This window comes from Lytechinus pictus, chromosome 7 (assembly GCF_037042905.1).
Source record: "Lytechinus pictus isolate F3 Inbred chromosome 7, Lp3.0, whole genome shotgun sequence".
Lineage (NCBI taxonomy): Eukaryota > Metazoa > Echinodermata > Echinoidea > Temnopleuroida > Toxopneustidae > Lytechinus > Lytechinus pictus.
In genome coordinates, this window is record NC_087251.1 from 28274865 (window position 1) to 28289400 (window position 14536).

Below are 14536 nucleotides of genomic sequence, written 5' to 3' on the forward strand. Positions count from 1 at the left end.
GATTGCTTAACTGGGAATGGCTGGAGAATGTCACTCGTGTTGCTACATATTCAATCACGAACCACACCGATCCAGACCGATCAAAGCTTTTACGTTGTTCCGAATGGCATATCATCGATTGGTTTGGAGGCGGTTTCGTTGGTGTGACTGGCATGAGACAAACTAATGACACAACGTCTTAAACGGAACAAAAACGGAAAAGGCAAGGAATGAGGATAAAGAGGAGAAAGAAAGTCATTTGGGCTTGTCACATAACCATATAGAAACGGTAAAATAAACAAGACAGAATAAAAAAAAGTATGAAAACGACGAACGATACACAATATAAAGGCCTAAAGTTCGTCTGAGAAAAATATGACATGATGCATATTAATTACACAAAAAATAAGATAGAGTATCAAAAAGTAATTTTGCGGGCGGTCTCCAAATAAGTAGGAATCAAATTACAACCAAAGTCCGTTCTGTTGATGATCAGTGAAGCACAGACGTAGGGAAATTTTGTGAGCATGCAGTATAAAGGACAAGTCCATCTCAACATAAAGTTGATTTGAATAAAAAGAGAAAAATCCAACAAGCATAACATTAAAAATTTCATCAAAATCGGATGTAAAATAAGGAAGTTATGAGATTTTTAATTTTCGCTTAATTTCACAAAACAGTTATATGCACACTCTGTCAGTATGCAAATGAAGAGACTATAATGATGTCATCCACTCACTATATCTTTTGTATTTTATTCTATGAAATATTCTAACTTTCTCTTTAATGTCAAATGAAACAACGATTTTCCTCCATGAACATGTGGAATTAGCATTGTATAATACTATATGGTTCCGTCAAGTTCGCCCTAATTGTCAAATCTGAAAAAAATGAAATAATGTATAATTCAAACAATAAAAAACAAAATAAATAGTGAGTGCTGGATATTATCGACTGTCTCATTTGGATGTCACTGAGTTGTGAAAAATAAGCGAAACTTTAAAATAACTTTCTTATTTTACATATGATATTGATGAAATTTTCAGTGTTATGCTAGTTCGATTATCACCATTTTCTGGGGTGGACTTAATTCTCACAGGAATTAGGAAATTCACTTTTTTTAAATATTTCAAAAGTTATATTAGAATTTGAGCCATAAACTGAACCACATATAATTAAACATATTTACGTTAAAAAGTAACAAAACGCATTATTTTTGTTCAGAGCTAAGAAGGAAGTGAACAAAAATTCACTGCAAGAACCGAAAGTTTGAACAAATAATTTTTTGTTTGTCAATTTTGTTTCCTGCGTCCCCCCTAAATTAAGGTGGACCCCCCCTAAAATGTTGTGGTCCCCCTAAAATTTTGGTTGATAACCTCTTTTTTTTTTGCTTGTCAACTTTTTTACCCGTGTCCATCCCAAAATTTCAGGTGGACCCCCCCCCCTAATTCATTTTGCTTCCGCCGCCAATGTATAAATGCACACATCTCTACACACCAACAAACCTCTTTACACAATGTCATATTATACTCGAAACCAGTGGCAGATCCAGGTGGGGGCACATCCGGTCCGTGCCGCCCCCCACCCCCATTTCAGAGGCACAATTAGATTTGTTTTAGGGGAATAGATCTATGTCGTAGTTCTACGTCGTAGATCTACATACGCAAGTGAGGAACCCCCCCCCCCCTTTTTTTTTCTTGTCAAATTTTTCCTGGAATAAATTAATAACCTCCATTTTGTAGTAAAACGTTTTTTTTTTTTTTTTTTTTTTGGGGGGGGGGTGGCTTTTCAAAAATTTCCTTCACAAAAATACCCCCCCCCCTAGTAAGATTCTGGATCTGCCCCTGCGTTAAACTGGTTTGCAAGAAAGGTGCTGCTCTCATGTCTAAGTAATAACACTTCTGGAAAGGAAGTGGTAAGTGGCATTTCACTTTGAACTAAAGAAAATGTAACTGGCTTTTGTAAATATCACATCAAAATTTTTAATATTTATACTTTAAAGCAAAATAAATAAATCTAATAGATTTATTTATAAAAATAGTATTTTTTTTCACTTTACTCTAAAAAATTGCAAACACGATTCAAACGATAATATGGACCTGCAATGAGTGCGTTCTAGAAAAGAGGAAACCTGGATTCGTAGTTATTTATGTTTTCTTCATAAACAACAAACAGAGCTATGATAATTGATTCATTTTAACTATAATTCACAATTCATCCGAATATGAGATGGAAATTTTACGCGTCAATGAGCAAAAGAATTTAAATGTTCAAAATCAAAACCAAGAAGCGCAGAAAAATGACTGTGCTTGTTCGAGTACTGGCTTATGATTATTATTTTTTGGTATATTATTTGATAAGTTTCTGTAACTACCCTCTAAATCAAAGTTGATTCAGATTAACATGAGTATTACTGCTCGAATAGTTTATGATGTGCCTAAGTATTCATGTAATCTTACATGCGTGAATTATTTGTTCAGTATTTCCCTTGGCTTAAAAAAATAGAATTTCAGAATCAAAACGTACTTTATACTTGTGATATCTATTTATGAAAATGGGTTTCCTGTTTTTTTTTATTTTTTAGAATGCACTGTAAAACATATCATTTAGGTGGAAATGAATCGCATTATTTTCACACTTTGCTTGTATGAATAAAGCAGATCCGTGATTTAATGGATCTGAGTCATATACTTAGAATTAATGGGCGTTGTTATTTTGATGGAATTGTAAAGTGCCAAGTGTGCAAGGTCAGAGGTGGCATCAGGTATGGGGTAGGATGGCACATAGGATGACGTCATTTTAGTTGTTGTACATTGATAGCGTTGTAGGACCGTCCTCAGTATGCTCAGAAAAAAAAACGAGAACTTAAAATTTAAAGGGATGCTCTGGGATGAAAATATTTATATCTAAATAAATAAGGTAAAATTCACATAACAAAATTCCGAAAATTCCATCAAAATCGGATCACAAATAACAAAGTTATTGAATTTTTAAGATTTGCACTATTCCAGTGAAACAGTTCTAGCGATGCATGACTTCTCATGAATATTCATTAGTTGGGCTGATAATGTCATATCCCCTCTTTCATTTTCTTATGTTATTACATGAAATCATAATTGTTTCATTTTTTTATAAATGTGTAAATGATGTGTCTTCATTATTATGAAACAAGTTGCAGCAATAAATAACTACTGCACTTAATCAGTTATCAATCAATTGTTTAAGTTCTTGGTAGAAAATCTTTTTAATAACCCTAACTTTATAAACAAAAGAACAAGTGGGTGTATGACATCATCGGCCCACCTAATGAATATTCATGAAGACATTGCCTAGAACTGTTTCACCGGAATAATGTGAATCTTAGTACATGTATTCAATAACTTCGTTATTTGTTATCAGATTTTGATCAAATTTTCAGCATTTTGCTCTGTTTACTCTCTCTATATAAATATCTTCGGCCCGGAGTATCCTTTGAAGGTAGACTAAAATATTCACAAATTTTAAACAGACATTTCTTTTCTGCACTGTTAAAAAACCCTGATTTTACAGGGGAAAAGAGAAGATTTTGCAGAAAGCAATAACAGAATCATTCTGTAAATTCATAAAACAAGAATTTTTCTACAATTTAACAGAACAGGTCTGCTTAAAAAGGGGAAGGGGTGTTTTATTTAAGGAAATTTGTAAGGTTCCATACACCAATTTTCTGTAATTTTACATGATATAATGTAAGATTACGCAATCTGGTAAGATTGCAGGTGTTCTCGAGACATGCTGCAGGAACTTCTTTTATTTTAAGGATAAATTTTCTAACAGTGTGTCAGTTCTGACCCTTAATAGATGAAAGATCTTATATTGGCATGGTGGAGGGGTCTTTAGCGATAGTTGAATATAATATTTGAAAATGACATATTAACCAATCAACAATCAACCATATCAATTACAAATCAATTAAAAACGACAACCAATACTCATGATAACCATCTAATGATGATAACAACTATGATATTCATCATTGTAATAGTATAATTAATGTAATAATGATCATGATGAGGATAGTAATGATACAAATACATATAGCAATCATGAATAATAATACAAATGATAATATCACTAATGTCTGACAATCACCATGCATAATACTGACAACATTGGCAAGAACAATAGATATGAAAATACAATTTATTAATCCACTCTCGGGTCCACTCTATATACACAGCACTTACATACTCTCAACGATAGGACCTTGTGGCGCTAAATTAGATTTACATGTATTTGGGGATATTCCTTTTTTTTTAAACTGAAATGCATATCTCTGTAGGCCTACTCTATTCCCTGACTCTATTGTTAATTCTATCTAAAGGCGCGTTTTTTTTCTTTTCATGTAGTACTTGTATCTTTCGCTAACGTTGTTAACAAAAATATTTGGGGTTTTATTTTCTGAACTCCCATGCTCGCTTCACACATCATTTGCAACAGTCGTTGCTATCGTTCTGATAGGATATTGATTTTTATTTTTTCCTGTAACAAAAGCCAAGTGCAGTGACCGAATGATTGCATTTTTACCGGAAATAATGTACGGAAGAGCAAAATGAATGATAACAGAATTGAAAGGTCATGGAGCCATTGTCGGTGAAGGTCATTAACTTTTATTTCTCTCAATTCTCTGAATAGTAGTAATTGACACTCGCCAAACCTCTGATTGTTTAACAATGATCCATCTCGAATTTCAAAATCTTACTCTAAAATAAAACAAGGACTTTTGATCATAATCCAGAAAGTGTATGTTTTCTCGGAGGGGATGAGTACAATATTGAATGAGAAATAAGAAGTCTTTATTGAGTAGGTTGAAATTATATGAGTTAAAGTCAATTGTAAATATAGATTGCTTCAGCGTAGAGTGGGTCTAGATCTGTAGATAGGCCTAATGCATTCCTTTCTGGTAAGAAATATGGATTCAAGACTACACATGCATCTGTAGAAACATGATATTTATAATTTAAGGAACATCTCTTGAAAGTAAAGTGTTATTATAAAGAATTGGAGGCCTATATAAATAGCTTAGGAGAACTTCTACTCGGGATGATTTCTTTTCTAGGGGCGCTTAAGATATTTATTTATTACACATGTTGTCTTAATAGTACTGCCAGAGGTTTTAAAAGTGAAAAGGTTTTCACTTTTCACAAACAAAATCTTGCTTCGACCCATTGCAGTGGTATTGTCTGGTCCGAGCATGGGGGGTAGTTCATTTTTTTGTTATTAATTTCATTTTGTTTGGCAATCAGTAGTGATTGACTATATTTTTCCACATAATTCATACATAATTATGGCGAATATCCTTTATTTCTTTTTTAACTCATTTTTTTTCTTGATGGATATTTGTAACTTACTGAGAAAATTAGGGGCTCCGGAGCCTTTTTTCCCCATTATTTAGAGGGGGCAATGTTATACCAACCTCCCTCCCCCTATCCCTAGATTTTGCCATTGGGATATGATATGGGCGATATATTGAATGAGCAAGGCTTCAAACGACTTGGAGAGGCTCGCGGGGCCCGGGGAGGGGTTCGATTCCACAAAAATCGTTGTTCGATTCGTCGATCGTATACCGTACGTAAACCGGTACGGATAAAGCGTAGCTACCCAACTCTATGACCGGTACCGGTATAGTGAGTGATTGTATTACCGACCGGCCTTTTATTACCGAACACACGCATCATACGCATCAGAAAATAAATTCATATGCTCAAAATTTTGCAACATCCTTCCAAAGAGAACTTGAATAGAAATTGATGAAAAATGGTCAAAAATACATTTTCAAAGTCTTAATATTCTAACAATAATAAAATATGGTCAAAATAGCTCATAAGTGTTTTTGTTGTTTTCTCAACTTTTCCCATAGAAAACACACGTTCGGTAATACGATACCTTTTTCAAGTGACCAAAATATTTCACGTGCGAAGAGGGGTCCGATTAGAAGCTAATATCGTAAAAAGGAAAAACGATTTCGGCAAAATTTTTACATATTTATATTTTGTAGGTAATTGTGTATTTATGTTCAAAGTTTGGTAAATTTTATGAGAATAATGTGTTTGATATGATTGAATTCATGATAAGTGTTCGGTAATACGATCCACTACCATACTTAATCGGAAAATTTATTTGCCTAATTTGAGATACCATGTTACGTTATGATAGTAGTTCATAAACAATTCTCTGTTTTCACGCCATTTCTAACGTTCGAGAGTGATAGAAAGAAAAGGAACAAAAGTAGACATACGGTAGATCTATTTCTATGATAAACATAAGACTGGCTGCAATCTAATCTACAACAACGTACCGTAATTGGAAATAAAATAGGTAAGTGCTACACTCTACAGTGTACATTATAATATGCGGTGCGGCGGCGATCTGCCGAATTCACACCCTGTCAATCCCCTACACAGGCGCGGATCCAGGGGCCTGTTGCATTGAAACTGAAAGGGTCTTTCGTAGAACCATTCTACATAAGAACGAGATATCGCTCAACTGTTTCACAAAGCCGATTTGGGCGATACGAAGAATGGTCCTTGGAAAGACACCTCCAGACATGTCCTACGTAGGCATGATCTTCTTTGCACACCGCCCGCCACACTGACATATCAGTCACCTCTAAACATTTTTTTGGTTGCACTCTGATGCATTTTATCTGGGATGGCGGCAAGTTATTTTTTTATAATAAACCTATATGGGGGCTAGTTGTCATCAATTTCAGGTCGTCTTTTTGCACGGCAGGACGACCAAAAACGGATGTCATTTTAACTTCTCCGGGGTACATGTATTATTCCCGGGGGTAATGTAGGGCTAGACCAAAAGCTTCAGTCTCTGTTATGTTGGTTGTTCAGCTGAACTCCGTTGGCTTCACTCACCAAATACAGAGACCGAAGGCGAAGTTCTAGCGCGATCTGTACAGGGGACTCAATGGCCATATGTTTATGTTCTTAAGAGCGGATAAAACGGGGAAGTGAATTTGCGCGACAGCCGAGGTAAGTCACTGTTTTTGTTCCTTTTAACTTGATTTTTCTCTGTTTTTTGGCAATTAATGCCAAGAGGGAATATTAATTTGCATTTTGGTCTCGTTAATTTTAAAAAATTTTATTCATTAAAGACAAAAATTGAAGAGCCCCGACGGGGGGATTTTGCATTGCAAGTCCCCTAATGGTGGCTGCACGATAGCGAGCCGTCTGTGTACGAGGAGAAATAAAAATAATAAAAAAATGTTAAAAAACTCCTCGAAACAGACGGCTGCCAGCTGTCTAATGTAGGGCCTACTACATGTATAGTATAGGGCCAAATATTTTTTAAAATATGTTTTCTTCTAATCTATTCTCCCTCCGTCTTATCCCCACCCCTTTTCTATTAAAAAAATAAACTTGAAATACTTGAAATGGGCGGCACTATATCTCTTTAGCCGACCCCTCATGCTTTCTCATTATAGATAAACAACAAATTTCTTTAAAAGAAATTATGTAAGGTAAAAAACGTGTTCAATAACATTCAGCAAAAAAAAAAAACAAGACAAACAAAACTAAGATGTTAAAGGTAAATTCTAGTTTTGGTAACGATATCAAAATGAGTTCGTACAGAATCCAATGAAATGACCACCGAAGTGTCTGTTTGTATAAATAAAACGCATGTGCCAAAGGATTCTGGAAGAAATTGTGTAATTGCTGAGAAATAAGCACAGGATTCGGGTAGAGCGTCGGGCCCGACGCCCAAAGCAATAATTATACACTGTCCCACGTGCGCTTATCTGTGTTGGGGAAGTTCAGTCTGAACATTTTTCAGCGTAGATTTCAAGATTTCACAAAGTTCAGTTTATGTAACTGTACCAGATCTAGATCCTCGATATACTGACAATTAAGCCTGGTTTTACAGACTTTCTCATGAAATCAGTGTTTACTGCAACTACTGGAATTTCTCTTTAAACATGCTAAATCATTTATTTATTTTTATTTTATTTTCATTACCGTATAATTATTTTTTTTTGCTGAGATTTATTTTAATCAATGAAAATTAATTGTTGGATTTGAAACAGTGAAACAAAACAAAAAACTTGCAGCTAATATTGAATTTAAGATACAGATTAAGCCTATAGCTTACGAATCCATCACAATCATTACAAATGAAGATAAGTTCATTAAAGAAAAGATTATGGAAAGTCCATGTATACGAAGAGGCGCATTTTAAATCTTAGGGTAGGCCCCTTTCGGCCCTTATGTCATAGCATATAATCTCTATACTCCTTAACTTTGAAATGTTGAACATATATATCTTTTATGTTATTTCTTAAACCTTATATTCTTATATAAACTTCCATAAATTAAGTGATCATCTTTAAATATGACCAGCGTTTATGATCGTTGTCATATTTAGCATTATTTCTGTAAAAGTATTTTTTCCATTGCGGATTGATTCACACCTTTTTCTATGTTTTAATTATTATTGCAAAGTACTTCTTTATCCACTTGGACATGTTTGCAGCAATTTTCATATTTTCATTTTCTTCTGTTACTCATCATGCAACTGAGGTATGTTTATACTCTAAACACTCACATTTGTATAATTTCTTGCGTTATATCTGACAAATAAAATTAATAAATTAGATTTTTCACACGCAGCCTCTCATATTTTCCTTTTTAGTCTCATACAATCAGACACTGTTGATTTTGTTTACTCCATTCAAACCCTATATTTACCTCAACAAATAACATATTAACGCATAATTTGCAAAATTATCATTATATACAAGTATTCTATAAAAATACAGAATATTGAATTATAAATGTCGAAATTACTTAGTTAAATCAATTTTTATGTCGGACAAGGGTCTCTTTCGTTGAAATATCAATAAAAGGTGTCTCTAAAAAGACACCGTGTTCTAAATAATGGAAATAATGAAAATTTCGATTTGATTTAGAATATGTTTGTGAATCTTTAAAGTTTTTTCTCTTTTAACCTCATAAAGTAAGCTCCATACATCAATTTTACTATCAGTAATAAATAAAACATTATTTGTTCTCGTTTTATTGAAATATCGGATTTTATGTAAAGTCGTCATTCAGAAATAAAAGGTTCAGGTGACGATGAAGACTAAATATTTTTCCGATACTATCGATATTGTAACGACGACCCGGTTTGTCCTACGAGTCTCGCTATAAGAGTCTAAAATAAATGTCGAGGATGGCCAGAGCTTAAATAATACAGTTGAAGCGAATAACAGTCATTACACAGGAAATTAAAGTTCAGTAGTTTATTACTGTTCAAAACTTAATGAAGGTGAAACAGAGTATGTGATGATGACAATTAAACAAACTCCAGCGATACATGGAATATGATAACAGAGATAACGTCGAGCGATGCTGAAACAATTATAAGAACTTAACTTGTGATAATTCTGAACTGAACTTAGGCTCAGACGACTAAACTGGAATACATGTAAGACTATGCTCGGAAAAGACTCTCGAAATAAAACTCGAATGTACGTGTAAGACTGGAATCATAAGGAAAACTCTAAAAACTAAACTTGACTGAGATGCTGCTGCTTATATACAATTTCTGGACATAGCATGAAGGTCATACCCAGCACACAGCGAAAACCCAGATTCAGAGAAGAGAGAGAGAGAGAGAGAGGGGATAAATCATTCCAACAAGTAATAGAATAAGCACATAACGACCAATACACTGACCACAAGGTTAAACTAGGAGTTCGGACATTAGGAGTTGAGGGAGAGAAGTCTGAAGGGCAGGGCAAAGTCGAAGTGAGGAGAGAGAAAGCGAGGGAGTTACTGAACATAAATGTGTAGCCAAGGTAATAAACAAGAACGAGTTTCTGAAAGTAGTCGCAAGGTAAAGAGAACTTACACAGGTTTGAAAGTCACTGGAAAGGGAAAGAGAGGAGGGATGAAAGTTACTGGAAGGAGAAGTGAGGAGGGTTGAAAGTCACTGGAAAGAGAAAATGAGGAGGGTTGAAAGTCACAGGAAAGAGAAAGTGAGGAGAGTAAAAGGTCGAATAGAAGGGAGATGCACTGTTAGCGATTTCTGAAAGACGAAGGAAAGCCAAAATGAGGAGAAAACAGAGTGGACAGACCAGTAGAGTTTGACCCTGAGCAAGTTGGATTACAGTACAAGAGAGGGCTTGGCTGTGTGCAGGTTACTGGGCAAGTTGAAAGTGACATTCACAATTTATCTTAGCAAGACATTCATTGCATAAATGAGTCGAATACAATTTAATATAATAAACACTAATTAAAGCATAAGAATGGAATTATATACATAAACATAACAAGAGAATATCGGAACATCAACCAAAATGCGTGACAATATCAAACGATGTCGTGGACTTGGAAGACAAAATTGCCTTCGTGAAACGGAAAGCGCTGATTTTTCGCCAATCTTCCTATCTCGGAAGAATGGTCCTAGGACGTTCCTACGTATCGCTCATCTCGTCATGCAACAGGCCCCAGGACTCCGGCAGGAGGAGGCTGAGCCGGCCCGGCCCCCCCCCCCCTATTTTTGGCAATCTGCAGAAAAAAGTGTACCTTTTAACTTGATAGAAACGATTGAAAAAAGAAAGAAAAGTAAGAAAGAGGTATTATACCCATGATGTGTGATTTACAGCCTTGTAACGGCTGGCCCGACCCGAAATAGAAATTAGAAATAGAATTCATATAAAAAATTTCGCTCGCGCTTCACGCTCGCATTGCCTGTGTAATGAATCTCATTCAAAAGGATTAAATGGCACTTAAAGGGGAATCCAACACAAATAAAAACTTGTTTTTATAAGGAAAAGAAAAATCAGACAAGGTGATAGGTAAAAGTTTGAACAATATTGGACAAACAACAAGAAAGTTGTGAATTTTTAAAAATTGTAAATATTTGTAATCACTATCCCATGGAGACTTCAAATTGGCCGCATGTGTGATGTCATAGTGATGTAAGGCAAGGACTCCTCTTCCATGTACTCCAATACATATTATGGCTAAAATGTCATTTTTCCCAAAAGTTTCATTTCAAATTATATTTTCTTTCATGAGGACATAAAACAATATACTACCTGGGTTATATTTAGATTACTGCCCCAGGGAATGGGTACTAGGGAGAAAACCACAAATCCCTGATAATAAAGTACATGGCCTATGGGAAAGTTGTCCTTGCACCTTGTCATAATTTACTTACCCAGTTGCCAATTTGAAATCTACATAGTATTAGTGATCTCAATTTTAAAGCAGCTATAACTTTCTTATTGCTTGTCCGATTTTTTTCAAACTTTCACCATTCTGTCTAATTTATTTTTCTCCTTCCCAACACAACATTTATGGCCAAGGCTGGATTCCCCTTTAATATATCCAGTTCTGAAATCAGTTTGCCCACAATATTTTAGCTCGCACATCAAGTTTTCATTATTTTGTTTGATTTACACAAATTGTTAATATAAACTCCTCAAAAAAAGTTTGGAAATCTGACTTTTATCGATAATCTCTCCTCGGTTTTTGTCTCACCTGCATAGCAGAGTGAGACTATAGGCGCCGCTTTTCCGACGGCGACGGCGGCGGCGGCGTCAACACCAAATCTTAACCTGAGGTTAAGTTTTTGAAATGACAGCATAACTTAGAAAGTATATGGACCTAGTTCATGAAACTTGGCCATAAGGTTAATCAAGTATTACTGAACATCCTGCCTGAGTTTCATGTCACATGACCTAGGTCAAAGGTCATTTAGGGTCAATGAACTTAGACCATGTTGGGGGAATCAACATCAAAATCTTAACCTAAGGTTAAGTTTTTGAAATGTCATCATAACTTAGAAAATATATGGAACTAGTTCATGAAACTTATACATAAGGTTAATCAAGTATCACTGAACATCCTGCATGAGTTTCACATCACATGACCAAGGTCAAAGGTCATTTAGGGTCAATGAACTTTGGCCGAATTGGGGGTATCTGTTGAATTACCATCATAACTTTGAAAGTTTATGGATCTGATTCATGAAACTTGGACATAATAATAATCAAGTATTACTGAACATCCTGTGCAAGTTTCAGGTCATATGATCAAGGTCAAAGGTCATTTAGGGTCAATGAACTTTGGCCAAATTGGGGTATTTGTTGAATTACAGCCATAAATTTGAAAGTGTGTTGGTCTAGTTCATAAAACTTAGACATAATAGTAATCAAGTATCACTGAACATCCTGTGCGAGTTTCAGGTCACATGATCAAGGTCAAAGGTCATGTAAGGTCAAAGAACTTTGGCCATGTTGGGGGTATTTGTTGAATTGCCATCATATCTCTATAAGTGTATTGGTCTAGTTCATAAAACGTGGAAATAAGAGTAACCAAGTATCACTGAACATCTTGTGCGAGTTATAGTAGTTTTCAAAATCAGCACTGCTGCTATATCGAATCGCGTGATGCAGGTGAGACGGCCAGAGGCATTCCACTTGTTATTAAATATCAATGTGTTAATATCAATACATAGATCATTTAATTATTTTTTCAATGATACCCTACATGATATGATTATGGTTCACATGGAAGTGCAGTGCCTTGAAATGTGGGGCAAGGTCAAAATTCAAAAGTTGCAAAATGACACAATATTGAAAGTCACTGTTATTTCTTTCTTTCGTGGTGATGAGTGAGTTTTTCAGCGTTTTCTTTTGTTGTCATGCACCTAATTGACATCAACATTAACATGGAATCAAACACACCTCTGCACCACTCATTCAATGAACAAAAAAATATAGAGAAGGTCTATCAAGAATTATCAAACATAGTCATAGATACGGGGGGGGGGGGGGGCAGTCAAATATATTGCTGTACACACGCATTTAAAGGGGTGGGTTTTTTTTTCAGTTTTGAAAGACTGGTCAATGGTCAATCGCAGGGTCAAACGTATTTAGGGTATGCTTTTTTTCCAACGCTTTTTTTTCTAAGACTAGCCAAACGTGTTTAGGGTATGTTTTTTTCCCAAGCTTTTTCCCCCAGGGCATTTTCCTCCTCGTTTCTGCAAAGTGTTCAGGTTCTTCCTGATTGTGGTATTCTAACCCTAACTGCAATTGGGGGTATGCAATACCCATGAATATAGTTTTGTCTATATTTAAATATATTGTTAGCAAGAAGACAAAACTTGTTTAGGGGTCATATTCTAGCGACAACTTGTTTAGGGGCCAAAATGTGTTAATGAAGCTCGCAAAAAACTTGTTTAGGGGGTTATTTTGCACACAGAGAAAAACTCGTTTAGGGGGTGTTTGGAAATAATTTGGCCATGCATGTGTACAGTAATACATTTGACTGCCCCCCCTGGGCATAGATCTATAAGAGATTTAGGAAGGAAAAGTTGGTTACATACCAAAATATGGCTTTATTCCGTCAAAATCTCGAGTGTGTGTAATTCCCAATGGCATCGGTTTATTTAGTCAGAAAAATAAATACCCAATACTCTTGGAGAGTAGACTAGTCGTAATATCGGCTTATAATCACTGTGAAACCCACAGCTTTCAACAATTCCTGCTAGCTCAGTGAGTAAGGCGACGAACTAGAGATGCCTCATTCTGCAAGTCAGAGGTTCAAATCTCAAGTAAGTAAAAAAAAAAAAACCAAAGAAAAAGATAAGAAAAGTAGGGGGTTTTGTAGTAGAATTTTTTTTTCAAAAGTGGAGGGGACATATGGAAGTCTTTCCAAAATATTCAGTCTTCACCATCACCTGAACCTTTTATTTCGGAATGACGACTTCATAAAATTATACAGATCTAGATCTGCAGTGTATTTCAAGAAATGGAGATCAAATAATTTTTTATATATTACTGATTGTAGAATCGAGGTATGGAGCTTAGGCCTACTTTATGAGGTAAAAAGAGAAAAAACTTCAAAGATTCACAAACGTAACTGGAAAAAAAAATCTAAATTTTCATTATTTCCCTTATCTAGAACACGGTTCCCTTTTAAAGACAGCTTTCATTGATAATTCAGCGAAAGCGACCCTTGTCCGACATAAAAATTGATGTAACTCATGAATTTCAACATTATATGAGCTCAATATTCTGAATTCTTATAGAATACTTATTTATAGTGATAATTTTGCAAATTATGCTTTAAATGTTATTTGTTGAGGTATTCAAATAAGGTTTGAATGGAGTAAACAAAATCAACATGTCTGATTGTATGAGACTAAAAAGGAAAATATGAGAGGCTGCATTTAAAAAATCAAATTTATGTATTTTTTGTCAGATATAATGCAAGAAATACAAATGTGAGTGTTTAGAGTATAAACATATACCTAAGTTGCATGAAAATTAATCGAAGACAAGCAAAATATAAAAATTGCTGCAAATATGTCAAGTGCTTTGCAATAATAAAACAGAAAAATGTGTGAAATCAATCCACAGTGGAAAAAGAAAATACCATTTGACAATGATCATAAACGTTGGTCATATTTAAAATTGATAACTTTATGGAAGTTTATATAAGAACATAAGCTTCAAGAATATAAGAAATATATGTTCAACAATTCAAAGTTAATTATT

The 14536-nt window shown here is 34.8% G+C and overlaps 1 protein-coding gene across 3 annotated transcripts in view; it reads left to right on the plus strand.

Moving 5' to 3' along the window:
* LOC129264614 (axin interactor, dorsalization-associated protein-like) overlaps positions 1–14536 on the plus strand; it is a 55035-nt gene that overhangs the window by 26674 nt on the left and 13825 nt on the right. The window contains exon 1 of one of the 3 annotated variants that reach the window (XM_064102403.1): positions 5883–6009. The exons of 1 other annotated variant lie outside the window; for it this stretch is intronic. The gene's annotated coding sequence lies outside the window, so the exon portion shown is untranslated. Of the gene's footprint in view, positions 1–5882; positions 6010–9884; positions 10173–14536 lie in introns of those variants that run through there. One more of the 3 variants, XM_064102404.1, reaches the window with a different exon arrangement.